The following is a 26,183-nucleotide window of genomic DNA, read 5'->3' as shown; positions in this document are numbered from 1 at the left end:
GTGAATTACTTAAGTTCTTATTTTAAACAGAATGAATATTGAAAAATGCTTGCTGAATAAATTAATGAAATACATGGCACAAGGCGTTGAGATGTTTGCTTAACTCCATATGACTTATAAAGGAATTTTTTGAGGATTTTTTTGAGGTGAATAGCCCTTTACGCAAGATATATCACTAAGCTAAAATAAATAAATTTAAAAGGTTTCATATAGACCAACTCTAAATTGCTGCCCTATATCCTACTGTATACATAGAATACTGCAGAAAGTGTACAATGTTGGTGTGGTTGTATAGAATCAATAATAATTGGTTCTGAATATAAAACACCAAAAAAGATACACAAGTGCAGAAGCAGAAGTGTACACATACCCAGGCATGTGTAAAATATGTATTCTCTCCATGTAAATACATACAGATTACATACCTGTCATATTTTTCACGTATATCTGAATCACTTTATACCAGCATGAGCTTGGCTCAGCAGTTAGGTTGATTTAGACAGCCAGTCTCATGAAAGTGAGCATTCGCTTGGTAAATTTCTGCAGATCCTAGGATAATGGTCTGCATTATCATTTCTTTAACTGCACACCAGGGGACTTCTTAAAATCACAGGATGTTTAGTGATTGGAACCTGGGGCTCTGGGTATTAAAAAAAATCTCCAGGTGACCTGGATGCACATTATGTTTGGAATGTTTTTTATACCATATCTGAGCACTCTATGAATTCCCTCTTTGACTTCATTTTTGGCCCCTAACTATTTCTTTTGAGGGGAAAAGGGGATCAAACCATTTTAATGAGGGGCTTTCGGTAAGCTCAAACGGCTGGGAGGATAATGAGATCTTACATCCTCAGCCTGGCTGGGATCTCCCAGCTTCATTGTTGCTGTAAGCCCCTGACCATTTCTTAGTTTCTTGGCAGATCAGGGAAGAATTTCTATGGATTAATATTTATTTTCCATGTTTTTTTCTTATTTTCAGTGGGCTTGGTATCTGGAGTGTCGTACTGATAAACACAGAAGCCTAAGCACATTTTCTTGGTGTACCACCACAGATCGTTTCTGTAGATGACTTGAATGGTCATCTAACCACCTTCCTGGGATGGAGGAGGGGAAATACTTAGGGACAGAACATATATTTATATTTCACTGAATTATTTAGTCTTAATAAAAATCATAAAAGGAATGAAAATGGCACATGAGAGCAATAACTTTTAGAAATTTGCAAGTAAAAGTATTTCAATCAAAAAAATTAAAGAAAGATTAGGGGAAAGAATCATCACTTTATGTGAGTGATGGGAATGTTCCGTCAGATCCTTCTCTGTTGTTTCCTTTGGTGTTTCTGTTCAAATGTGGCTTGAATTTGTCACATACATGAATTGCTATACGTTTTTATTATTCTTCACTCTTCATCAGACTTTCTCCTTTTGGTGCCATGTGCTTATTTTTTTTTTCCAATCTTCTACTTCCCTTTAATTGATTCTGCTTAAAATTGGTCTCTCAGTCACTTTCCTTCTCTCTTAGTAATTCTCCTTCCATCTGTTTCCTTCTCACTCACAGACACACTAGACAGACAGCTTGATCACAGCTCTTTCCCTTACCCTATCTCCAACATTTTTTTACTTCTCCTTTTCTTGAAGAAAAAATTGATTTTTATAGAAATGTTTCTCCCCTTTATTCTCAATAAAAAGCAGGCAGCATGTAAAAAATCTTAGAAACCTGGAAAAAAATGAAAATCTTGCTGAACAGCAGTCATTTTTAGAATGAAGAATGCCTGATAAAAGCACAGATCTCTCAGATTTCAGAGAGTGAAATCAATAGTTTTCTCCATGCTGTTTCAATGTGAAGGAGACAAAAACAAAGATCTAAAGTAATAGCAGCAAGAAGAGAGCTCACAGAACAGAATCGACTCTTACTGCTAACAGGCCTGTAAACTGAAATGGTTGCAGGCCTCTGAAAGGGTCTTGAAGAATATGGATCCATGCTGAGAGGCAAAAGTGAGAATGCTGGATCACCATCTTTGGTCTCAAAAAAAAAAAATGCATTTGAGAGTGAATGCATTCCAGGAGTTGGTGATGGGCAGGGAGGCCTGGCATGCTGCAACTCATGGGGTCGCAAAGAGTCGGACACGACTGAGCGACTGAACTGAACTGAAATCTTCTGTATAAACATTCAGATGTGGAATCTTCTGTATAAACATTCAGATGTTTATGGTACTTTGCAAGTCATCACTGAATTAACACATTTAATTCTCACAGCTACTCCTATAAGACAGATTGTTTTCCTCTCCATTTTTCAGGTGGGGAAACTAAGGCATACATCTGTTAGCCAACTTACTCAGGATTATGAAGCTGATAGGTGGAAGTGCCAATATTCAGACACAGGTAAGGAAATAGCAACCCACTCCAGTATTCTTGCCTGGGAAATCCCATGGACAGAGGAGCCTGGTAGGCTATAGTCCATAGGGACACAAAAAGAGTCAGACATGACTTAGCAACTAAACAGCAGTAACTGCCTGACTCATCTCTTCACCAAAATGCTGCCTCAATCTTAAACCAAGGGTAGAAAAGAGAATGGCATCATGGGTGATGAGTGATTTTAAGCCTTTGCACAGGATAGAGTCCTCAGGTGCTATATTTAAACTTAAATGGATCTTAGAGAAAATTTTGTCAGTCCTCATTTCATAGACAAGGAAAATAATTCTCAGAGACTAGAAAGAATTAGCTCAAGAATGTCTTTTGTCTGTGAGATTAAAACCCCAAATCCCTCTGATGACAAAGCCTTGACTTTTTTAAGTCCTAGTCCCTGCTCCTTCCCACACATTATATTCCCCATTGATTTCTTACAGCACTAGAAAGTCCACCACTGAGAATACTTTTCAATAAAGGTACTGGCATTCAGAAATCTTCAGCTGACACATGGATTCATTACCCTGAGGGAACCACACAGAGTTATTGTTTTTCTCTGGGTTTATAGTTCCATCAGAGGGCCTCTTTTCTGTTTTACTGGAGAAAGAGGCAGGGGAGAACACCCTGGGCCTTTACTGTCCCCCTCCACTCACAGATTTCCTGCCTTGGAAAAAAAAAAATGTACCTAGAGTTGCTCTCTCAGTGAACAGGTTACTTGTTGCAAAACTGTTCTTGAGCATTCAGAACATTGTGCTTTAGAGAATGGTAGCATCTTAAGTGCAGGCATTGTACTGTTTGGGTTTTGCTTTGTTTTGTTTTTTATGTTGAAGAGGTTCTTTATTGTTGTTTTCAGCAACTACACAGGTGAAGGTACAACCAATTCATTCTCGCTGCATGACCCCATGGAGAGCTGGAGCATTCATGTTCAAAGAAAACTCTTTGAATTGAGTCCACAAAGACTTCCCTCCAAGGATACAGAGCTCGTAAGTTGAACTTTCTGTATTCACAGAAAGCTGTGAATCAAGTGACATCTTCCAGTGATTTTCTCTGGCACCCTCATACTTCCCAAACTTTGTCGGACCTCCAAAGTAGTCATTTTTTCTATTACAGCTAAAGATGCCAGCCGTATAGCCAGTAGAAACCAGTACTGTCAGGAAAGCTGCTCTCTGTGGATCTGAGGCTCTATCGTTAGATGGGCAAAGGCATTTCCCGATCAATGGAATGTCTTGACAAACAGTTCTGACATGTACCAGGGAACCATTCACCACAGTCATGACTCCAGGGAGTAGATTTTCACTTTACTTAAATCTGCATCAAGGAATCTGCAAGGTAGCATCCCATATACTCATTTTTCTTGAACCACTTGGGTAGAATAATTTACATGGTGAGCGAAGGACTAGCTTCAACAGTGTTCTCCTTAGAACTCTGACCGCTACCAACACTGCAGAAACAATACATATTGATTCTTTTTTCTTTTTTTCCTTTTGGCAGATTTCAGCAGGGTAAGATTCCTTCATAATAAAAATGGGATTGAATCATTAACCTTGTTCCACTCCACAGATGAATGTCAGTTATTGTCTGCTCCCAGAACATTGCTAAAAGGTCTAAATTACTGTAATTTGGTACTCATCTTTCATAGCCATTCTTCAGGGAGCACAGGGCCGCGGCCAGGGGGCCTCCGCTTCCCCTGAAGAGAAGCACCGGCTGTGGCAGCCAGGCTGAGGCACTGAGCTCTGTGTTTGTGGTTCCCTTGAGAGCTGCGTCTGAGGAGCTGTGATATTATCCTCAACTCTTCCCAATTTAAAGAGAAAAAGCCTGCTTTTAAATCTGCGCTGCTGTTGATTTCAGTTCTTTTAAATCCACTAGAGCAGGGTTTTTCAAAGTGTGCCCTGTTTCTCTATATGTTGGATTAGGGGAGTAGAAAGAGAGAGGGTCCCAGGAGAATAATTCTGTGAGAAACTACATGTTTACTATATCAATGTATGTATAACTTTTTCTAATAGTTCAGTCACTTCTTTTTTATCTTTTTTTTTTTTTAATTTTAGGTACGCATCTACAGTTTAGTTTTTATCCTATAGCAGACATGCTTAGAGTAATCAAAGGAACTCCACCTCAAAGAGTAGAAATAGAGTCACTTACAGACAAGAAAGGCAATATTTGTGTGTGTGTTTTTGTTTGTGGGTTGTGTGTGTGTGTGATTCAGATAAAAAGGTTTGCCTTTGACAAGTTGCCAGTCTCACCATAGAGTTTACTTAATATGTAAACTTTTCTTATAAACTTTTCTATAAAATTTTCTTCTATTATTCCTCTTTGTTTTCCTTCACTTAAAAAAAATTCAGTTCACCCCTTTACAATGAGTCATTGGCTATAAACTATTACTTTATTATGAGTTGTTATACATGTTACTTAAATGGCAATAGATTTTTTTAAAAACCTATGTATATAATTAGAATACTGTGGCATAATCAAGTTTCTGAAGACATTTATTTCCAACATAAGGGAAACATTAAACAGTTTGAAAATACTTGGTCTAAAATTCATGTAACTATAGCTTTGGGCTCACAGTCTCTAGTTTAGAAAATTTTTGCACTGCTCTGCTTTCTTTTCACAATCTTTTACCACTTCCTTCTCCATCAAACTGACCTTTTATTTTAATGGGTTTTCCAGAGAGAACTTGCTGTAATAGAGGCAATCTATTGTTGGACATGATTTCAGATGACAACTTTGCAGTTTTGATGTACTTTATGTTACTTAATTGAACAGGAATAGACAGTTTAATGAGACATTCTCTATATTATTTTATTTTTAATTGGCAAAACCAGGATGACTCACACCCAGGTTTTAGGTAAATATTAAACTAAAGAGACAGGAGGAAGCTGAAGGAAGAGTGGTTTCTGGTTTTGCCAAGATGATGAAATAACAGGTTTCAAGTTCTGTCCTCCTAAGTGAATGCTGGAGAAATCATAGAAGCACAAGGGAGCTATGAATTTAGGGAACTAACAGAGGAGAAACACTCCCGCCGGCCTCATAGATGGAAGACCTTCTGAGAATTGTCTGCACAGGATAATTGGGTGGTGGCAGCCTGGAGCAGAGGCAGAAAGTGGGAGAATGGGATAGAACAGTGGTTCTCCAACATGCCACAAAGACTAGTAGCATCAGTATCTCCTCAAACTTATTAAAAATGCAAATTATTGACTAATTCCAGACTTACTGAATCAGAAAGCTAGTAATACCCAACTATTTATGTTTAAACAAGCCTTCCAGGTAATGTGATACATGCTAAAACTTGAAAAATGAAAGCTTTGTTGAGCTTCACTTGCCTTTTACTTGCTTTGAAGGCCTCATGTTGTGTTTTGCTACAAACACCTGCCTTTCCCCAGCAGCTCAGAGGATCAGTGCTGTTGCCAGTTCAGGGAGTAGTTCAGCAGTTCGAAGAAGGCCTGCTCCAGCCGTGAGTTACTCACATGTGTGGACTGACCAGCTCTTCTCCTGCATTTATTGCCCTCTTAACTCTTCAGTTTTCAGCCTCAAGAGCAGAGGGAACCTGCCTCTGTTGATTCACCTCTGTCATTCACTTTATTTTTTTATTTTTTTTTTAATGTGCGTGGATTTATCTCTGGGCTTTCTATTTTGTTCCATTGATCTATATTTCTGTCTTTGTGCCAGTACCATACTGTCTTGATAACTGTGGCTTTGTAGTAGAGCCTGAAGTCAGGTAGGTTGATTCCTCCAGTTCCATTCTTCTTTCTCAAGATCGCTTTGGCTATTCGAGGTTTTTTGTATTTCCATACAAATTGTGAAATTATTTGTTCTAGCTCTGTGAAGAATACTGTTGGTAGCTTGATAGGGATTGCATTGAATCTATAAATTGCTTTGGGTAGTATACTCATTTTCACTATATTGATTCTTCCAATCCATGAACATGGTATATTTCTCCATCTATTAGTGTCCTCTTTGATTTCTTTCACCAGTGTTTTATAGTTTTCTATATATAGGTCTTTAGTTTCTTTAGGTAGATATATTCCTAAGTATTTTATTCTTTTCGTTGCAATGGTGAATGGAATTGTTTCCTTAATTTCTCTTCCTGTTTTCTCATTATTAGTGTATAGGAATGCAAGGGATTTCTGTGTGTTGATTTTATATCCTGCAACTTTACTATAATCATTGATTAGTTCTAGTAATTTTCTGGTGGAGTCTTTAGGGTTTTCTATGTAGAGGATCATGTCATCTGTGAATAGTGAGAGTTTTACTTCTTCTTTTCCAATTTGGATTCCTTTTATTTCTTTTTCTGCTCTGATTGCTGTGGCCAAAACTTCCAAAACTATGTTGAATAGTAATGGTGAAAGTGGGCACCCTTGTCTTGTTCCTGACTTTAGAGGAAATGCTTTCAATTTTTCACCATTGAGGATAATGTTTGCTGTGGGTTTGTCATATATAGCTTTTATTATGTTGAGGTATGTTCCTTCTATTCCTGCTTTCTGGAGAGTTTTTATCATAAATGGATGTTGAATTTTGTCAAAGGCTTTCTCTGCATCTATTGAGATAATCATATGGTTTTTGTTTTTCAATTTGTTAATGTGGTGTATTACATTGATTGATTTGCAGATATTGAAGAATCCTTGCATCCCTGGGATAAAGCCCACTTGGTCATGGTATATGATCTTTTTAATGTGTTGTTGGATTCTGATTGCTAGAATTTTGTTTAGGATTTTTGCATCTATGTTCATCAGTGATATTGGCCTGTAGTTTTCTTTTTTTGTGGGATCTTTGTCAGGTTTTGGTATTAGGGTGATGGTGGCCTCATAGAATGAGTTTGGAAGTTTACCTTCCTCTGCAATTTTCTGGAAGAGTTTGAGCAGGATAGGTGTTAGCTCTTCTCTAAATTTTTGGTAGAATTCAGCTGTGAAGCCGTCTGGACCTGGGCTTTTGTTTGCTGGAAGATTTTTGATTACAGTTTCAATTTCCGTGCTTGTGATGTGTCTGTTAAGGTTTTCTATTTCTTCCTGGTCGAGTTTTGGAAAGTTGTACTTTTCTAAGAATTTGTCCATTTCTTCCTCGTTGTCCATTTTATTGGCATATAATTGTTGATAGTAGTCTCTTATGATCCTTTGTATTTCTGTGTTGTCTGTTGTGATCTCTCCATTTTCGTTTCTAATTTTATTGATTTGATTTTTCTCCCTTTGTTTCTTGATGAGTCTGGCTAATGGTTTATCAATTTTATTATCCTTTCAAAGAACCAGCTTTTGGTTTTGTTGATTTTTGCTATGGTCTCTTTTGTTTCTTTTGCATTTATTTCTGCTCTAATTTTTAAGATTTCTTTCCTTCTACTAACCCTGGGGTTCTTCATTTCTTCCTTTTCTAGTTGCTTTAGGTGTAGAGTTAGGTTATTTATTTGACTTTTTTCTTGTTTCTTGAGGTGTGCCTGTATTGCTATGAACTTTCCCCTTAGGACTGCTTTTACTGTGTCCCACAGGTTTTGGGTTGTTGTGTTTTCATTTTCATTCGTTTCTATGCAAATTTTTATTTCTTTTTTGATTTCTTCTGTGATTTGTTGGTTATTCAGCAGGGTGTTGTTCATCCTCCATATGTTGGAATTTTTAATAGTTTTTCTCCTGTAATTGAGATCTAATCTTACTGCATTGTGGTCAGAAAAGATGCTTGGAATGATTTCTATTTTTTTGAATTTACCAAGGCTAGCTTTATGGCCCAGGATGTGATCTATCCTAGAGAAGGTTCCATGTGCGCTTGAGAAAAAGGTGAAATTCATTGTTTTGGGATGAAATGTCCTATAGATATCAATTAGGTCTAACTGGTCTATTGTATCGTTTAAAGTTTGTGTTTCCTTGTTAATTTTCTGTTTAGTTGATCTATCCATAGGTGTGAGTGGGGTATTAAAGTCTCCCACTATTATTGTGTTATTGTTAATTTCTCCTTTCATACTTGTTAGCATTTGTCTTACATACTGCGGTGCTCCCGTGTTGGGTGCATATATATTTATAATTGTTATATCTTCTTCTTGGATTGATCCTTTGATCATTATGTAGTGACCTTCTTTGTCTCTTTTCACAGCCTTTGTTTTAAAGTCTATTTTATCTGATATGAGTATTGCTACTCCTGCTTTCTTTTGGTCCCTATTTGCATGGAAAATCTTTTTCCAGCCCTTCACTTTCAGTCTGTATGTGTCCCTTGTTTTGAGGTGGGTCTCCTGTAGACAACATATGTAGGGGTCTTGTTTTTGTATCCATTCAGCCAGTCTTTGTCTTTTGGTTGGGGCATTCAACCCATTTACGTGGCGGAGGAGTAGGACGGGGAGAACACTTTCTCCCCCACAAGTTCATCAAAAGAGCATTTAAACGTCGAGTAAATTCCACAAAAAAACTTCTGAATGCCGGCAGAGGACATCAGGCACCCAGAAAAGCAATCCAACTCTTCGAAAGGAGGTAGGAAAAAATATAAAAGACAAAAAAAGAGACAAAAGAGGGAGGGACGGAGCTCCATCCCGGGAAGGGAGTCTTAAAAAGAGAGAAGTTTCCAAACACCAGGAAACCTTCTCACTGCCGAATCTGTGCCGAGCTTTGGAAGCACAGAGGGCAACATAACAGGAAGAAAAAATAAATAAACAATTAAAACTCGAAGATTGCGAGTCCTACGGTAACTCCCCCAACGGAGAAGCAGCGCAGACCCCTGCACGCGCCATTAGCAAGCGGGGGCTGGGCAGGGAGGCGCAGCGCGGGCTGCATCGCTTAGAGTAAGAATCTGGCCTGAATACCCTGAGCACTATCTGAACGAAATAATTTGGGCTAGCAAACCAGACTGTGGGATATCTACCACGCGAAAAGCCAGCCCTAACCTAAGACCGCCAGGCCCGCGCACGGAACAAAGAATTGAACAGAGATAGCCGGCTGCAGACCTTCCCCCTCTGGTGACAGGCAGCCAGCGCCGGAAGGGGGCAATCGCAGCCCCAGAGAGACATTATCTATAAAACTGTAAGCAGGCTTCTTTGCTAACTAAAACTTTTTGGGGGTCTGGACGGTTAACATCTGCCTGAGAAGGTGTGCCGGTTTTACACCCAGATAACCGAGTGGCGGGGAGGCGATAAGTCACAGCATTGGCGCTCGCCAAACACCTCATCACTTGAGCTGCTCGGACCTGGGAAGAGCACAAAACTCAGGCCCAACTGAGTCTGCGCCTCTGAGGACTACCTGAGTGCCTGAACCTGAGCGGCTTGGACCTGGGAGGTACATGCAACCCAGGGCCAGCCTCGGATTGTTCCCGGCGGAACAACCTAGAGCCCGAGCAGTGTGGGCAGGGAGGCTACACACACCGTGAGCAGGGGCAGACCCAGTGTGGCTGAGGCACTGCGAGCGCACGCCAGTGTTATTTGTTTGCAGCATCCCTCCCTCCCTCCCCACAGCGCGATTGAACAAAGAGAAGAAATACAGCTCCACCCATCAGAACACCGACACAAGCTTCCCTAACCAGGAAACTTTGACAAGCCACCTGTACAAACCCACACACAGCGAGGAAAAGCCACAATAAAGAGAACTCCACAAACTGCCAGAATACAGAAAGGACACCCCAAACTCAGCAATTTAAACAAGATGAAGAGACAGAGGAATAGCCAGCAGATAAAGGAACAGGATAAATGCCCACCAAACCAAACAAAAGAGGAAGAGATAGGGAATCTACCTGATAAAGAATTCCGAATAATGATAGTGAAATTGATCCAAAATCTTGAAATTAAAATGGAATCACAGATAAATAGCTTGGAGACAAGGATTGAGAAGATGCAAGAAAGGTTTAACAAGGACCTAGAAGAAATAAAAAAGAGTCAATATATAATGAATAATGCAATAAATGAAATTAAAAACACTCTGGAGGCAACAAATAGTAGAATAACAGAGGCAGAAGATAGGATTAGTGAATTAGAAGATAGAATGGTAGAAATAAATGAATCAGAGAGAATAAAAGAAAAACGAATTAAAAGAAATGAGGACAATCTCAGAGACCTCCAGGACAATATTAAACGCTACAACATTCGAATCATAGGGGTTCCAGAAGAAGAAGACAAAAAGAAAGACCATGAGAAAATACTTGAGGAGATAATAGTTGAAAACTTCCCTAAACTGGGGAAGGAAATTATCACCCAAGTCCAAGAAACCCAGAGAATCCCAAACAGGATAAACCCAAGGCAAAACACCCCAAGACACATATTAATCAAATTAACAAAGATCAAACACAAAGAACAAATATTTAAAGCAGCAAGGGAAAAACAACAAATAACACACAAGGGAATTCCCATAAGGATAACAGCTGATCTTTCAATAGAAACTCTTCAAGCCAGGAGGGAATGGCAAGACATACTTAAAATGATGAAAGAAAATAACCTACAGCCCAGATTATTGTACCCAGCAAGGATCTCATTCAAGTATGAAGGAGAAATCAAAAGCTTTTCAGACAAGCAAAAGCTGAGAGAATTCTGCACCACCAAACCAGCTCTCCAACAAATACTAAAGGATATTCTCTAGGCAGGAAACACAAAAATGGTGTATAAATTCGAACCCCAAACAATAAAGTAAATGGCAACGGGATCATACTTGTCATTCACTTTAAAGAAACCCTGAATGGAGTAGCTGCCAGCTGGAGGGCCAGCCAAAAGGTCACCAGGGATTCTGTGTAGCCTGAGATACTCAACTGGGGGGACTCATCTCTGCCTCCTGAACTCACCTGGACTGATGGATTCAGTGTGTAATCTTGTGCCATTTTTCATGAACCAGACAGAATAGCTGATACTCTCAGGAAGACATGGGTTCAGCAGATGCAAGGAGGAGACCTCTGGAGAGTGACGTCAGCACGATGCTGACATAGGTGGCTTCTGACTTGGCTGTCCCTCCGGAGAACTGCTGACAGGTATTTATGAACAAGACACCCCTGAGAAAATCTTGAAACATGGGAGCATGACACTGAAGCACCCCGCTGCACCACAGAGGCTGACAGGCTACGTTCCAAGATAAGAGAAGCAGCAGCAGGCTCAGCGCACTGCCCCTGTTGTGGCCAGAGCACACCACATGGTGAGCTCTGCTCTGAGCCTCTGGGGCCTGGGGGGGCCAGCCAGCCCCTAGCTCTGCGGGCTGCACTGAGGGAGTCCCTACTGACGCTGGTCTTGATCCATGGGGACTACAGGGGAATCTATGATGGAGACTTCCAGGAAGGGGTGGATCCAGGATTATGAGGCCTGTAAATGATACCATTTTATATCTTACAAAAAAAACCAAAATTACAAATACACAAAATCAGGTGTGAAAATGATTATTTGTTTAGGCTGACACAAGAGAGAGCAATAAAGTACACATATTTAAAAACTGACAGATAACACAAATATCACTAAATCTCAAAAAACTATTTATATTATTTAACCATGGGTTCAGTCCCTGGGTGGAGAAGATCCCCTGGAGAAGGAAATGGCAGCCCACTTCAGTATTCTTGCCTGGGAAATCCCATGGACAGAGAAGCCTGGCAGGCTACAGTCCATGAGGTCACATAGTCGGACATGACTTGGCGACTAAAGAACAACAACAGCAGCAACTAGGAGACATATTCCTATAAAACGGTTTTCCATTATTTTTTGCTTATTTATTCTCTTCATTCACCTCTTTGTCAACAATTGTATTATCAAAGATAATTAACTTTAAAACAAATATATTTTATCCTTTTCTATATGATTGTTCAAATTTTGATTTTCTTATTGATACCTGGACATAAATCATACAGCTTCACAAACTTGACGTGTTTTTGATACTGCAATAGTTTTGTGCGTTATAGTCACAGCACATCTGATTAATCCTATTTTGCATGATTGTGTCAAGAAAGATAAATTGTATGCTGCACTTGAGATTATGTGTTTTGAATTTTCAACTATATTTCTAAGAACAGAGAGCTTCCATTTTGATTAGGCAGTCATTGAAAAACAAATTCTCATATAATTTTACATATCTGATGATTGGAATTATTTTTCACATATTATTTTCTAGATTTGTGTACTTCAGACCACTTCCTTCATATTCTCAGTACTGGACACTGAAGCACATTCTCATAGTACAGCATGACCTTTTTCACGTCATGATACAGACAGGATGAGTTGGCATAGTGCACTAAACTAGTATTCCCAAAAGCTTTTTTCTTTTTAATATGTATTTATTTATTTTTGGCTTTGCTGGGTCTCCATTACTGAGTGCGGGCTTTTTATAGTTGTAACAACTTGCAGTGCGAGGGCTTCTCATTGCGGTGGTTTTCTCATTGCAGAGCACAGGCTCTAGGGTGTGTGGTCTCACGAGTTGTGGTGCACAGGCTCAGTTGTCCTACAGCATGTGGGATTTTCCTGGACCAGGGATTGAATGGTGTGCCTCGCATTGCGAGGCAGATTATTACCACTGGACCACCAGGGAAGTCCCCCAGAGCTATTTTTGCACAGGTGTAGCTAGTAATAACTTTATATTCAGGATTTATTGTGACTCATATGTTTTAGAATAGAAATGGAAATAGAGGAAAGAGACAGAAGTCTTATCTGATTCCATATAAAATATCTTACTTTTGAAGATGTACAAAAATATACAACCATTTGGTAGTGAGAGTGCACAACTCAAGCTTTATTACTGTATTAGTCAGGGTTGAACAGAGAAGCAAAATCCATAGGAGATAAGTATATATGGAGAAGGGGTGAGAGAGAGGAGAGAGAGTTGGATTTGTTTTAAGGAATTGACTCACTTGATGGTGAAAGCAAGTGCATAATCTGCAAAGTAGCCTGAAGACCCAGGGAAGAGCTGATGTTGCACTTTGAGTTCAGAGGCTGTCCATCTTCCTATAGGGAGGTCAGTCTTTTTATAAAAAGACCTTCAGCTGATTGGATGAGGTCCACCCACATTTTGATCTATTTTATTCAAAATCTACTGATTTAAATGTTAACCTCATCTTAAAAAATTCCTTAGAGGAAAACATTAGAATCAGAAAGATTAGAGATCTCTTCAAGAAAATTAGAAATGCCAAGAGAACATTTCATGCAGAGACGGGCACAATAAAGGATAGAAATGATATGGGCCTAAGCAGAAGATATCCAGAAAAGTGGCAAAAATACCCAGAAGAACTATACAAAAAAGATCTGCTTGACCCAGATAACACGATGGTATGATCACTCACCTAGAGCCAGACATCGGAATGCAAAATCATGTGATCCTTAGGAAGCATCGCTACAAACAAAGCTAGTGGAGGTGATGGAATTCCAGTTGAGCTATTTCAAATCCTGAAAGATGATGCTGTGAAAGTGCTGCATTCAGTATGCCAGCAAATTTGGAAAATTCAGCAGTGGCCACAGGACTGGAAAAGGTCAGTTTCATTCCAATGCCTAAGAAAGGCAATGCCAAAGAATGCTTAAACTACAACACAGTTGCACTCATCTCACACGCTTGTAAAGTAATGCTCAAAATTCTCCAAGCCAGGCTTCAACAATATGTGAAACCTGAACTTCCAGATGTTCAAACTGGCTTTAGAAAAGGCAGAGGAACCAGAGACCAAATTGCCAACATCCACTGGATCATCAAAAAAGCAAGAAAGTTCCAAAAAAAACACATCTACTTCTGCTTTATCGACTATTCCAAAGCCTTTGACAGCGTGGATCACAACAAACTGTGGAAAATTCTTGAAGAGATAGGAATACCAGACCACCTGACTTGCCTCCTGAGAAATCTGTATGCAGGTCAAGAAGCAATAGTTAGAACTGGAGGTGGAACAACAGACTGGTTCCAAATCTGGAAAGGAGTACATCAAGGCTGTATATTGTCACCCTGCTTATTTAACTTCTATGCAGAGTACATCATGAAAAACGCTGGGCTGGAAGAAGCACAATCTGGAATTAAGATTACTGGGAGAAATATCAATAACCTCAGATATGTAGATGACACCACCCTGATGGCAGAAAGTGAAGAGGAACTAAAGAGCCTCTTGATGAAAGTGAAAGAGGAGAGTAAAAACGTTGGCTTAAAACTCAACATTCAGAAAACGAAGATCATGGCATCTGGTCCCATCACTTCATGGGAAATAGATGGGGAAACAATGGAAAATAAAGTTGACAGACTTTATTTTCTTGGGCTCCAAAATCACTGCAGATGGTGACTGCAGCCATGAAAATAAAAGACACTTGCTTCTTTGAGGAAAAGCTATGACCAACGTAGACAGCATATTAAAAAACAGAGATATTGCTTTGCCAACAAAGCTCCATCTAGTCAAGGCTATGGTTTTTCCAGTGGTCCATGTATGGGTGGACTATAAAGAAAGCTGAGTGCTGAAGAATTGATGCTTTTGAACTCTGGTGTTGGAGAAGACTCTTGAGAGTCCCTTGGACTGCAAGGAGATCAAAGCAGTCAGTCCTAAAGGAAATCAATCCTGAATATTCATTGGAAGACTGATGCTGAAGCTGAAACTCCAATATTTTGGCCACCTGATGGGAAAAACTGACTCATTGGAAAATACCCTGATGCTAGGAAATACCAAAGGCATGAGGAGAAGGCGACGACAAAGGATGAGATGGTTGGATGGCATCACCAACTCAATGGACATGAGTTTCAGCAAGCTCCTGGAATTGGTGATGGACAGGGAAACCTGGTGTGCTGCAGTCCATGGGATCAGAAAGAGTCAGACACGACTGAGCAACTGAACTGAACTGAGAAACCTCTAGAATAATGTTTGACCAAATATCTGGGTACTGTGGCCTAGTCAAATGGACACATTGTTAAACATTACAGTGATGAACCTTCCTCTTTACCTAACAAGTTCAACTGCCTCAAAAGGAAAGCAATGAATAGAATAGTATGTGTAATCTGAAACATATGCACTGGAACAGGACTCCAGTGGTGTGTAATATTCATCCATATCAACTTCTTCTCTCCAGGTAAATAGAATAATCGTCCATTTCCCCCTTTACAGTTAGGCAGGATCATGTGACCCGTCCTGGGCCACTTCTTTGTAAGTCAGAGTTATGATTTATTACTTCTGTATGAAGCCTTTAATTGCCAGTTCAAAATTCTCCAGAGCTCTTTTCCCCTGCTGTTCTGGCCCAATGGATTGCATGCTCTAGACAGTACAACTACGTGGCGGTCGAGCCTCCGCCCCTCAGGGGTGCTGAAACACCACATGCTGTTGCCTTGGAGCACTGTTGGGGCTTGTAGTGGACTTTGCTTGAGTTAAACCACTGGGGTTGGGATTTTTTACTACTACATCATAATATGTTCTAATACATGAGCCAATAAATTTAAATAGCCATACTAATTTTAAAGAGAAAAAGGATGACAACAGCAGTGTAAAACACAACTAGAATTATAAGGAGTAACCAAAGAGAAAATTTAGGTATGAATAATTATTTGAAGTATGGAACCTAATGTATGGGATGACTGTATCTGGTGAATATAGCTGAAGAACAATTTAGTTGAATTGGAAAATCAAATTCAGCAGCCCTCCAGAAGTCATTTGTTGTTGTTATCTAGTCTCTATCTCCAACTCTTTGCGACCCCATGGACTAGAGCACACCAGGCTTCCCTGTCCTCCGCTGTCTCCCGGAGCTTGCTCAAACTCATGTCCATTGAGTCAGTGATGCCATCCAACCATTTCATTCTCTGTGGCTTCCTTCTCCTCCTGCCCTCAGTCTTTCATAGCATCAGTGTTTCTTCCAGTAAGTCAGCTCTTCGCATCAGGTGGCCAAAGTATTGGACTTCAGCTTCACCATCAGTCCTTCTAATGAATATTCAGGGTTGATTTCCTTTAGGATTGACAGGTTTGATCTCCTTGCTGTCCAAGGGACTCCCAAGAATTTTCTCTAGCACCACAGTGTGAAAGCATCAGAAGTCATTAGGAAACAATAAATAGTTGAAAAATGTAATAGAAAAAGATAAAGAGGTATGAAGGATTGGAATAGAAGATACAATGGAGGTTCAGAAGGAAGGGATAAAAAGTAAAACTGCAGAGAAGAAAACATTTGAAGAAATAATGGAAATAAATTTTCCAGAATTGAAAAAATAAGCTTCAGATATAAAGAGTTCTATAGAGCATCAAGAGAAGACACAGAGAAAATTGAATATACTAAAGAAACCAAGAGAGTTAGTATTAAGTTTGGAAAGTAACAATTTTTACTTATCCCTCTACAGTTTTTTTTTAATTATTATTTGCATTTTATTTTATTTTTATTTTTATTTTTTACTTTACAATATTGTATTGGTTTTGCCACACATCAACATGCATCCGCCACAGGTGTACACATATTCCCCATCCTGAACCCCTACAGTTTGTTTTTACCTGTTGCTCTGTTTATGTTTCTGAGGTCCGTAGATTTTTTATTTTTTCAACACAGAATGAATCTATATGCATAATTTGTCACTATTTCTGCAATGGCATGCAGCCTGCCTCTCTCTCTCTCTCTCACACACACACACACACACACACATAATGAGGCCTGTTACATTTATTTTCCTATCTGGATGATTGGATTGAGTTGAATTCATTTCCATGTGCCCACAGTTAAAGGTTTTCAGACTGACTTGATCCCTCCTTGTCTCATTGAATACATTTATTTTCCTTTTTTAAAAAAAATATTTATTTATTTATTTTGTTTATTTGGCTGTACTGAATCTTAATTGCACCACCTGGGATCTTTACTTGCATCATGCGAACTCTTCGCTGTGGTATGTGGCATCCAGTTACTTGGCCAGGGATTGATCCTATACCCCCTGCATTGGAGACATGGACTCTTAGCCGTTGGACCGCCAGGGGAATCCCTCCATTTAATTTTTAATGCTAATTCAACAAGACATCAGGGAAGCTAATGAATATAGTTAGCTTCTGAGTGAAAATAGTCTCACTAGAATAGTGAATGTAAACCAACCACAGGAACTGCTATAGGTAGTACTGTCCATAATCACTGCAGACATCTGTAACTATAGATACTACTTTATATCACTACGTGACTACTGTAGATACTTGCTACTAATATTAAAGGCATATAAAATTTTACAATTTGTATCTATAAATTCATATAAATATAAAATAAGTAAACAAATATATATAAATTCATACTTTTATATGGGCAGAGAAAGACTGTTATTGTCACTTTATAGATAAGCAAATTGAAGTTCAGAGTGGTTACTCTCCTAAGAGTCCAGTGTGAATATAAGACTTTCTGATTTTGAGTTCGATGCTCTTTATCATGCTGTGATTTCATGCAAAGTAGATTGAATATGTTTTTACTACTTTTGACCTTTCAAGCCAAATTTAATCAATCTTTAACATTCAGGTTTTAGTTTAAATCTACGTCTCTGTGACCGCATGTGTAAACACAGGCACATACACACCTACACATAAGTTCACATTCTGCCTGGATACATACTCAGAAGATGAAGAGAATGCATCATTTACCTAATACTTGATTTTTTTCTTCTTTTATAATGAAGACCATAATTTACCAGGTGACTTTAGATGCCAAATGCTTTATATATTAAATAATTCTTCTATAATCCTAATCCTATATTACTTATAGACATTAAGTCACTTACTTAAAGTCTTTAAGCTAATAAGAAGCAGAGCCAGAATTCAAATCAATACTGACTCCAATTCCCTTGTGTTCAGTAACTTGGTCCTGCAACCAGCTGCAACATAAATATAAAGCTCTGGGGATCAATTTTGTGAATAAGTTGAGAAACAACATACTCAAGAGGTGAGATTTGGAAGAGTCCAAATCCATGAAAGACTTGGTCCTAACAGTGACAGTTCTAGGAGAAGCCTGTGGCCTGGGCCCGCACAATCCCTGGCATAGACTTAGATCCATGCACAGAAGAAATTCCAGGGGCTGGGCATCTGGACAGAGATAGTGTGGCACACAGACTTTAGGTAGCATGTCCTCTTGGGCCCATGGACTCCTTGCCTTGTAGAGAGAGGTGCAGTCACAGAAGGGCCAGGGCCAGTTTCCAGGATAATAGGGGTACATGGTAAATATTTCACTGTCCGATTTTTACTAAATAGAAGGAAATGAGATTTCTTATTCCAGATGAAAAGACAACTTAATGGGGACTAAAATATTTTAAATTTTTTTACTTAAAAAAAAACTTCATGTTGGAATATAGTTGATTAACAATGTTTGTTAGTTTCGAGTACACAGCACAGTGATTCAGTTATACATGTACACATATCTATTCTTATTCAAATTCTTTTCCCTTTTAGGTCATTACAGAATGTTGAGCAGAGTTCCCTGTGCTATACAATAGGTCTTTGTTGATTACCTGTTTTAAATATAGTACTGGGTACATGTCAGTTGCAAACTCCCAGTCTGTCCCTACTCCCTAGCTTTCCCCCTTGGTAGCTAGTTCTGTCTCTAAGTCAGTGAATCTGTTTCTATTTTGTAAATAAGTTCATTTGTATCATTTTTGGATAGACTATTTTAATTTCAAGAAATCTTTTTTGGAAATTAGATCAGAGATAGAACATTTATCATATAGAAATAATCATTTAGATAAATTAACCTCATTAGTGATGAAAGAAATGTAGATTAAAGCAATAATAATGTCATTTCTCATCTTTCAGATCAACACAGTCTCCTTTAGAATAAAACTAAGGCTTCCCGGGTGGCTCAGACAGTAAAGAATCTGCCTGCAGTGCAGGAGACCCAGGTTCAATCCCATGGTTGGGACTATCCCCTGGAAAAGGGAATGGCAACCCACTCCAGTATTCTTGCCAGAGAATCCGATGGACAGAGGATCCTGGTGGGCTACAGTTAGTGGGGTCACAAAGAGTCAGACACTACTGAGTGACTAACACTTTTACTTTCAAATGCTAATGAGATGGAAATGAGGCTGTCACTCAAATGAAAAACTAGTGGAAGAATTATCGGTCATAAATTCATTTGGAAGGTAATTTGGGAATTTGAACATAATGTCTGACAATTTCCCTTGTTTTTTGGTCCAATAATTTCACTTATGAAATACAGCCTAGGAAAACTATCTGAAATGCCTAAAACCATAATATATGTAGACATGTGCATCATAGTACTATATATAATGACTTAAAATGGAAGTAACCTAGCAAATGATAATTAGGAAGTAGGTATATAGGATTTAGTAAACAAACTAAAAGATGACTTGTAAAAGTTGTTAATAATGAGAATACTTATATTCTAAATTTAAATTTCAAAAGCAATGATAGTTCTTTTTGTGCACAATATTATATCTACTCCATAAAGATATTTATAGATAAAAAAACTAGAAGCAATTATACTAAAATCATAAATAAAGAGGATAATAATTAAACCCCATAACTGGTGGCCAGTGAAGCAGTTGTGGATCATTAAGTCTGTGTTTTCCACTGTTAGGTATCCATGAAATAAAGAACATGTTGAGATTTTAATTTTGTGAACAACAACAACAAAATAGGTGTACTGCTAAACATTTTAGCCACTTTAATCATTAGGATAAGTTTCCATTGATTTGGATAGGATGATGTATGAGAAATGATCATTTTTATTGCCTGTTTGCCTCTTAGGAAAAGGGTTTCATGATTGATATCATAGATAGCAAGCTACCCTTTATTTTCTATTCATATTATACCAACATTAAAGCCATTGTAAAACTCCATGTTCTTTGACTGTTGAAACTTTATTTAAAATTTTGAGACTAGTTGGTCTTTAGTATTGTTTTTATTATTTTATTCAACAAATAATTATGAATATTTAACAAATCTTATAAAGCATTCTATTCCAGTTACCTATAAAATACAAACAGAAATGGTCTGCATATTTTGGAATTCTTTAGAATTAATGTACCAAATATAAAAATATTCCTAATAAGCTCAGTAATCATATTAATTATTCCTCACAATTGTTTGAGAGTGTCCCATTTTGTGAGGACAAAAAATTACCAGATGAAAACTGCCAGGTGTCATGGAGGGCAGAGAGAGGTGGTCTTGTCTGCCTTACTCAAAGGCAGTAGCTTCAGCGTCTACAGAGTGGGCTTCAGAGAGATTGCGTTTTCTTTTAATTTATTTATTTAATTGGTGGATAATTACTTTATAATATTTGATTGTTTTTGCCATACATCAGCATGAATTGGCCATGGGTGTACATATGTCCCCCCTCATCCTGAACCCCCCGCACCTCCCTCCCCACCCACCCTGGCCCTCTGGGTTGACCCAGAGCGCTGTGATAGTGATGAACTGGCTACTGAAAAAGACAGAAAACCTTGATTTGTTGTTGTTCATAAGTGACCTTCACTGGGATCTTTTTTTAGCCTGAGTTCCTCCGTAAGTCAAATCTATAAGTATATATCAATAAAAAAATTTTTTTTAGAGAGCTGAAGGGAAATATCATAAATGAAATTTTTAATTAAAGCATTTAAAAAATCTGGAAGAGTGGTAATTTTTCAATGATTCAGTTCTTAAAATTCAGTGTATTCTCTATGTGGATTCTCTATGTATTTGCTATGACTTTCACTACATATATTCTTCACTACAGTCTGCAGCCCTCAAAATGTGACATAATAGGAGCATCAAAAACAATTTTTAACCATTTACATACTAAAGCATAGTTGATTTACAATGTTGTGTTAGTTTCAGATACACAGAAAAGTAATTCAGTTATACATACCTGTTGTTGTTGTTGTTGTTGTTTAATTGCTGAGTCATGTCATCTGCCATGCTCCTCTATCCATGGGATTCCCCAGGCAAGAATACTGGAGTGTGTTGCCATTTCCTTCTCCAGGGGATCTTCCCCACCCAGGGACTGAACCTGCATCTCCTGTATTAACAGGTGGATTCTTTACAACTGAGCCACCAAGGAAGCCCTATACATACATACATGTATATATATTATTTTCAGATTATTTTCCATTATATATTATTAAATAGACATTATACATATTAAATATAATTCCTTGTGCAATATAGTAGGTCCTTGTGGTTATTCTATTTTTTATATAGTCGTTCAGTTCAATTCAATAGCTTAGTCGTGTCCGACTCTTTGCGACCCCGTGAATCGCAGCACACCAAGCCTCCCTGTCCATCACCAACTCCCGGAGTTCACTCAAACTCATGTCCATCGAGTCGGTGATGCCATCTCATCCTCTGTCATCCCCTTCTCTTCCTGTCCCCAATCCTTCCCAGCATCAGGGTCTTTTCCAATGAGTCAACTCTTCACATGAGGTGGCCAAAGTACTGGAGTTTCAGCTTTAGCATCAGTCCTTCCAATGAACATCCAGGACTGATCTCCTTTAGGATGGACTGGTTGGATCTCCTTGAAGTCCAAGGGACTCTCAAGAGTCTTCTCCAACACCACAGTTCAAAAGCATCAATTCTTCGGTGTTCAGCTTTCTTCACATTCCAACTCTCACATCCATACATGACCACTGGAAAAACCATAGCCTTGACTAGATGGATCTTTGTTGGCAAAGTAATGTCTCTGTTTTTTAATATGCTATCTAGGTTGGTCATAACTTTTCTTCCAAGGAGTAAGCGTCTTTTAATTTCATGGCTGCAGTCACCATCTGCAGTGATTTTGGAGCCCAAAAAAATAAAGTCAGCCACTGTTTCCACTGTTTCCCCATCTATTTCCCATGAAGTGATGGGACCAGATGCCATGATCTTCGTTTTCTGACTGTTGAGTTTTAAGCCAACTTTTTCACTCTCCTCTTTCACTTTCATTAAGAGGCTTTTTAGTTCCTCTTCACTTTCTGCCATACGGGTGGTGTCATCTGCATATCTGAAGTTATTGATATTTCTCCCGGCAATCTTGATTCCAGCTTGTGCTTCTTCCAGCCCAGCGTTTTTCATGATGTACACTGCATATAAGTTAAATAAGCAGGGTGACAATATATAGCCCTGACGTACTCCTTTTCCTATTTGGAACCAGTCTGTTGTTCCATGTCCAGTCCTAACTGTTGCTTCCTGACCTGCATATAGGTTTCTCAAGAGGCAGGTCAGGTGGTCTGGTATTCCCATCTCTTTCAGAATTGTCCGCAGTTTATTGTGATCCACACAGTCAAAAGCTTTTGTGTTTTTTCTATTTTTTATATAGTAGTATGTATATGTTAATCCCAAACTCCTAATTTTTCTCCCTCCCCAACCCACACCCCCACCTTTTCACTTTGGTAACCATAAATTTGTTTTCTATGTCTATGAGTCTACTCCTGTTTTGGAAGTAAGTTCATTTATATCCTTCTTTTTAAATTCAACATATAAGTGATATCATATGATATTTTTCTTTGTCTGACTTACTTCACTTAATATGATAATCTCTAGGTCCATCCATGTTGTTGCAAATGGTACTATTTCATTCTCATTATGGCTGAGTAAAATTCCGTCATGTATATGTACTGTATCTTCTTTATCCATTCATCTGTTGATGGACACTTAGGTTGCTTCCATGTCTTGGCTAAAAAGCATTTTAACATTCATTTCCTTAATATTTGTTACTTCATCTAGCAATGACAAGAGAGTAGCCCTTTTATTTTTTAATTTTTAAAAGAAATATTTTGTCAAATGATGAAAACACACTTAAGATTTTTTTTGGTGTTAACATATTCTAAGCAGGTAGGTACAAATGAAGTACTAATTGACTTCAGAGGAGAAACTCAGATTTTTTTCTCCAGCAAGATGGAACAATAAACTAAATTCCAATTTTTGACAGTTCAATGACAAATACATTTACTTAGCAAAAGTATATCATGCAGCTGTGATTGTAGCAGAGTTATGCTGCTTGTCAATTTAAATCATATTATTTAGAAGAGCTCCTACATTATGAAATTTAGAGTGTCATAAGTTGGAATAGTTTATTTTGAAATAAAAGTAAGTCTCATCATTGAAATGTCCTTATAAGCTCACCAACAATATTGACAAAAACAAATACAAAAAAAAAGAAAAACTCTAACCTTTTTCCCTATTGAATTGACTTCTTAAAGTATCATGAAAGAATAGTTTTTGTGAATGATATCTTATTACAATTACTTGGTAGAGAATCATGACACTTTATTCATAAGCAGATGGCACAGCATTAAAAAATATCCATTTTATACATACACAACAAACAGAGCTTAGTGATGAACATATCTTGTTGGTTGAAGTTCTATTGAACTAAAATTTTTCAGCTCTTTGATATTCATCCAGCTTCACCCATTACATCTTTTTTTATGAGTTATAAACATTTTACCTACTTCTCTAAATAAGATTCCTTTAAAAATACTGCTTGTAGTCAATTTTCATCAATCAAGTTCTTTGTCTTTCTTATCAGTTCTCTCCTGAAAAAAAAAAAAAAAACGATTGTTTTGGATTACATTTGGTTCCTCTCGAAAATGTAATCACTTAAAGGAATTTTAAAGAATATGAAAGAATTTGTTGTGAGCTTCATCCATGGTATATTTGGCTATAAATAATATACTTCTATAAAAACTCTAATTTATTCCAATACATTATGCTATGGTAGACTAGTTTATTATTCCAGCTCTTCACTTAGCATCTCTCCCATCTCTGCTCTGGCTGGTACCAGTTCCCAAGAGGACTGTACCTCTTCATCCTTGGCCACATTACTTTTCAGTGACACCTCCCTCTATGATTGGAGTATATGTTCTTATCCTAGTGATGTTGGGATTGAGCATGTAACTTGTTTTGGCCAATAGAAGTATTTAAAAGGCATCGTGTGTTTTTACTTGCCCTCTTATGCCAAGGTCATCACCATGAGATGGACATTCTTTAGTTAATTCACTGGTCCTGGGAAAAGGATAAGAATGAAGCAGAGCCATCCCAATTGACCTGCAGAGCTGTGAGAACAAATGACTTGTTTTAAGCCATTGAAAACAAGTGGGTAGTTTGTGGGTGGTTTCTTTCAGAGCATTCTTGTGGCAATATCTAACAGATTCCCTAGCTGATAAGCAACATTGAAGAAATTTCTGCAATGTATTTTTTCTTTTGGTAGATATTTTAAGTAACCCCTTTCCATGGAGTTTAAAAAAAGAGTAACTTTTAGGAAACAGGAGACCTGGATTCTTGTCTTTTCTTAGAAAACAAGTGGAGTGATCTCAGCTAAGTCTTTAATCTTCCTGTGCTTCACTTGTAAAATGAAGATAGTAGTACTTTGACATCTAAAGGCCAAGACCCTAAATTTGGTGATGTCCAGAAACAGATTTTGTGACTTGAATATTTTTATGAAATGAAGCTACATTGTTATTTAAGGACAGTCCAGCTCTGTTACTCATATGGTTGCATAGCAAATTAGTCTTTTTGAACTGCAGAAGTCCTGAAGCAAGACTTCAGGGTGGGTGTGAAGTAGGAATACCCACCAGATAGGGCCAACTGCAGACATTGAACTGAGATTTAGGGAACCAAGGTGAACAAAAGTACTTTGGTGTCTGTTACAAGATCCAAGATCAGAATTGGCAGAAGGAGATATAGTTTTCTGAGCCTTGCTTCTGACCCTTTTCTAAATCTATGATATATGCTTTCTTAACTCCTCTCTCATGTCAGAAGAGCATGGATGTCTTGTGAGAAGTATGTTGTAGCAGAAGATCATCTTTAGAGTTACAAAGCTTATTCCAGATGTCTTTGCTCTTTTTTGTCTTTTTGGTTATGGTTCATGGTAAGAAATGAGCATATATGCATATGTTAAGGTCAAACAAACGTATTTTGCCAACCTCCATCACCCCTTGTTCCAGAGGTGAGGCTAATGCGGTTTGAAAAATAAGATATTACCATCTTTCCAGGCTTGTATATCAAAGAGGTAAGCTTACAGATAATTTTTTCATATATATTTATTCATCCTCCATTAGATTTTGTAGAAAATTTGAGGCAGGGAATTGCCGCACATTAGGGAGACTAGGGAATATAGGCTTTTAGCTAAGTGGCAAGCTGCCCAGATAAAAATGAGCAGGAAAGGAGAATGGGGATTGCGAAGCAATTAACCATTTCTGCCATAGTGATAAATCTCTTAAGTTTTGCTCCTAAATTTATGGCATTGTAAAAAAAAAAATCTTACTTTTCTCTGACCTAAATTTCCATTTATTCAACATGTTCATTCTTTCAGATTGTAGCAGTTCGTAAGGGTGCACACCCTAAGGTGCTATATCCTTACCCTGAATAGGTACTTCTCACACTAAACACATATGAGAGATGCCTGATCAAAACAGTCATTCGAGTTTAGGACTTTTTAAGTCTATTTGTAGCACACTATAGACATTTAGCTAGGTGACTTTATTTAAGATCATCTGCATAGTGCTAGAAACAAAAGGAGGTTACCTATGGCCATTTAATAGACATTATGAATGCTAAAGGCTACTGTGTACATTGGTATAATGCAGGCAGGGCATAAGCCAATGAACTGTTGATTTTCTAACTAAATTGTGGAATAATTTTACAGGTTGACCCACTACAGACAATTTTGAAGAGCCATTCTTTTCCCCTAATTTCACAGGGGAGATTTCTCTTCCCTCTGCAAGAGAATCCTAAGATGTTATTCCTATCACACAGTCTCTGATTTAGTCTTATGAAGTTAATGGCATGGGACAGAAAACTCACATTATAAGCAGTGAAGTTATCGTAGGAATGTGCTCTAGGATACTTCCAATATAGGACAAGTTAGGAAAGGCTTAGGACACCATGAAGCACAGCCTCAGGAAAGAACATGGTGCAGTAAGATGCTGAAAGTGTAGTAGATGTGATTTTGATTGCTTTGTGCACATGGAGAGGGGTGAGTCCTACAAACAGAAATGTGGG

The 26,183-nt window shown here is 38.2% G+C and overlaps 1 protein-coding gene across 1 annotated transcript in view; it reads left to right on the top strand.

Moving 5' to 3' along the window:
* LYRM7 (LYR motif containing 7) overlaps positions 1-26,183 on the top strand; it is a 248,132-nt gene that overhangs the window by 93,365 nt on the left and 128,584 nt on the right. The window contains exons 6-7 of the transcript XR_015166910.1: positions 2,297-2,381; positions 3,259-3,388. The gene's annotated coding sequence lies outside the window, so the exon portion shown is untranslated. The remainder of the gene's footprint in view (positions 1-2,296; positions 2,382-3,258; positions 3,389-26,183) is intronic.

The sequence above is a fragment of the Bos grunniens genome, chromosome 7 (assembly GCF_055505025.1).
Source record: "Bos grunniens cultivar Pamir isolate PY7600 chromosome 7, Bosgru_T2T1.0, whole genome shotgun sequence".
In the NCBI taxonomy this organism is placed as follows: Eukaryota; Metazoa; Chordata; class Mammalia; order Artiodactyla; family Bovidae; genus Bos; species Bos grunniens.
Note: the sequence above shows the minus strand (reverse complement) of the source record. Positions and strands in the feature narration are given on the sequence as shown.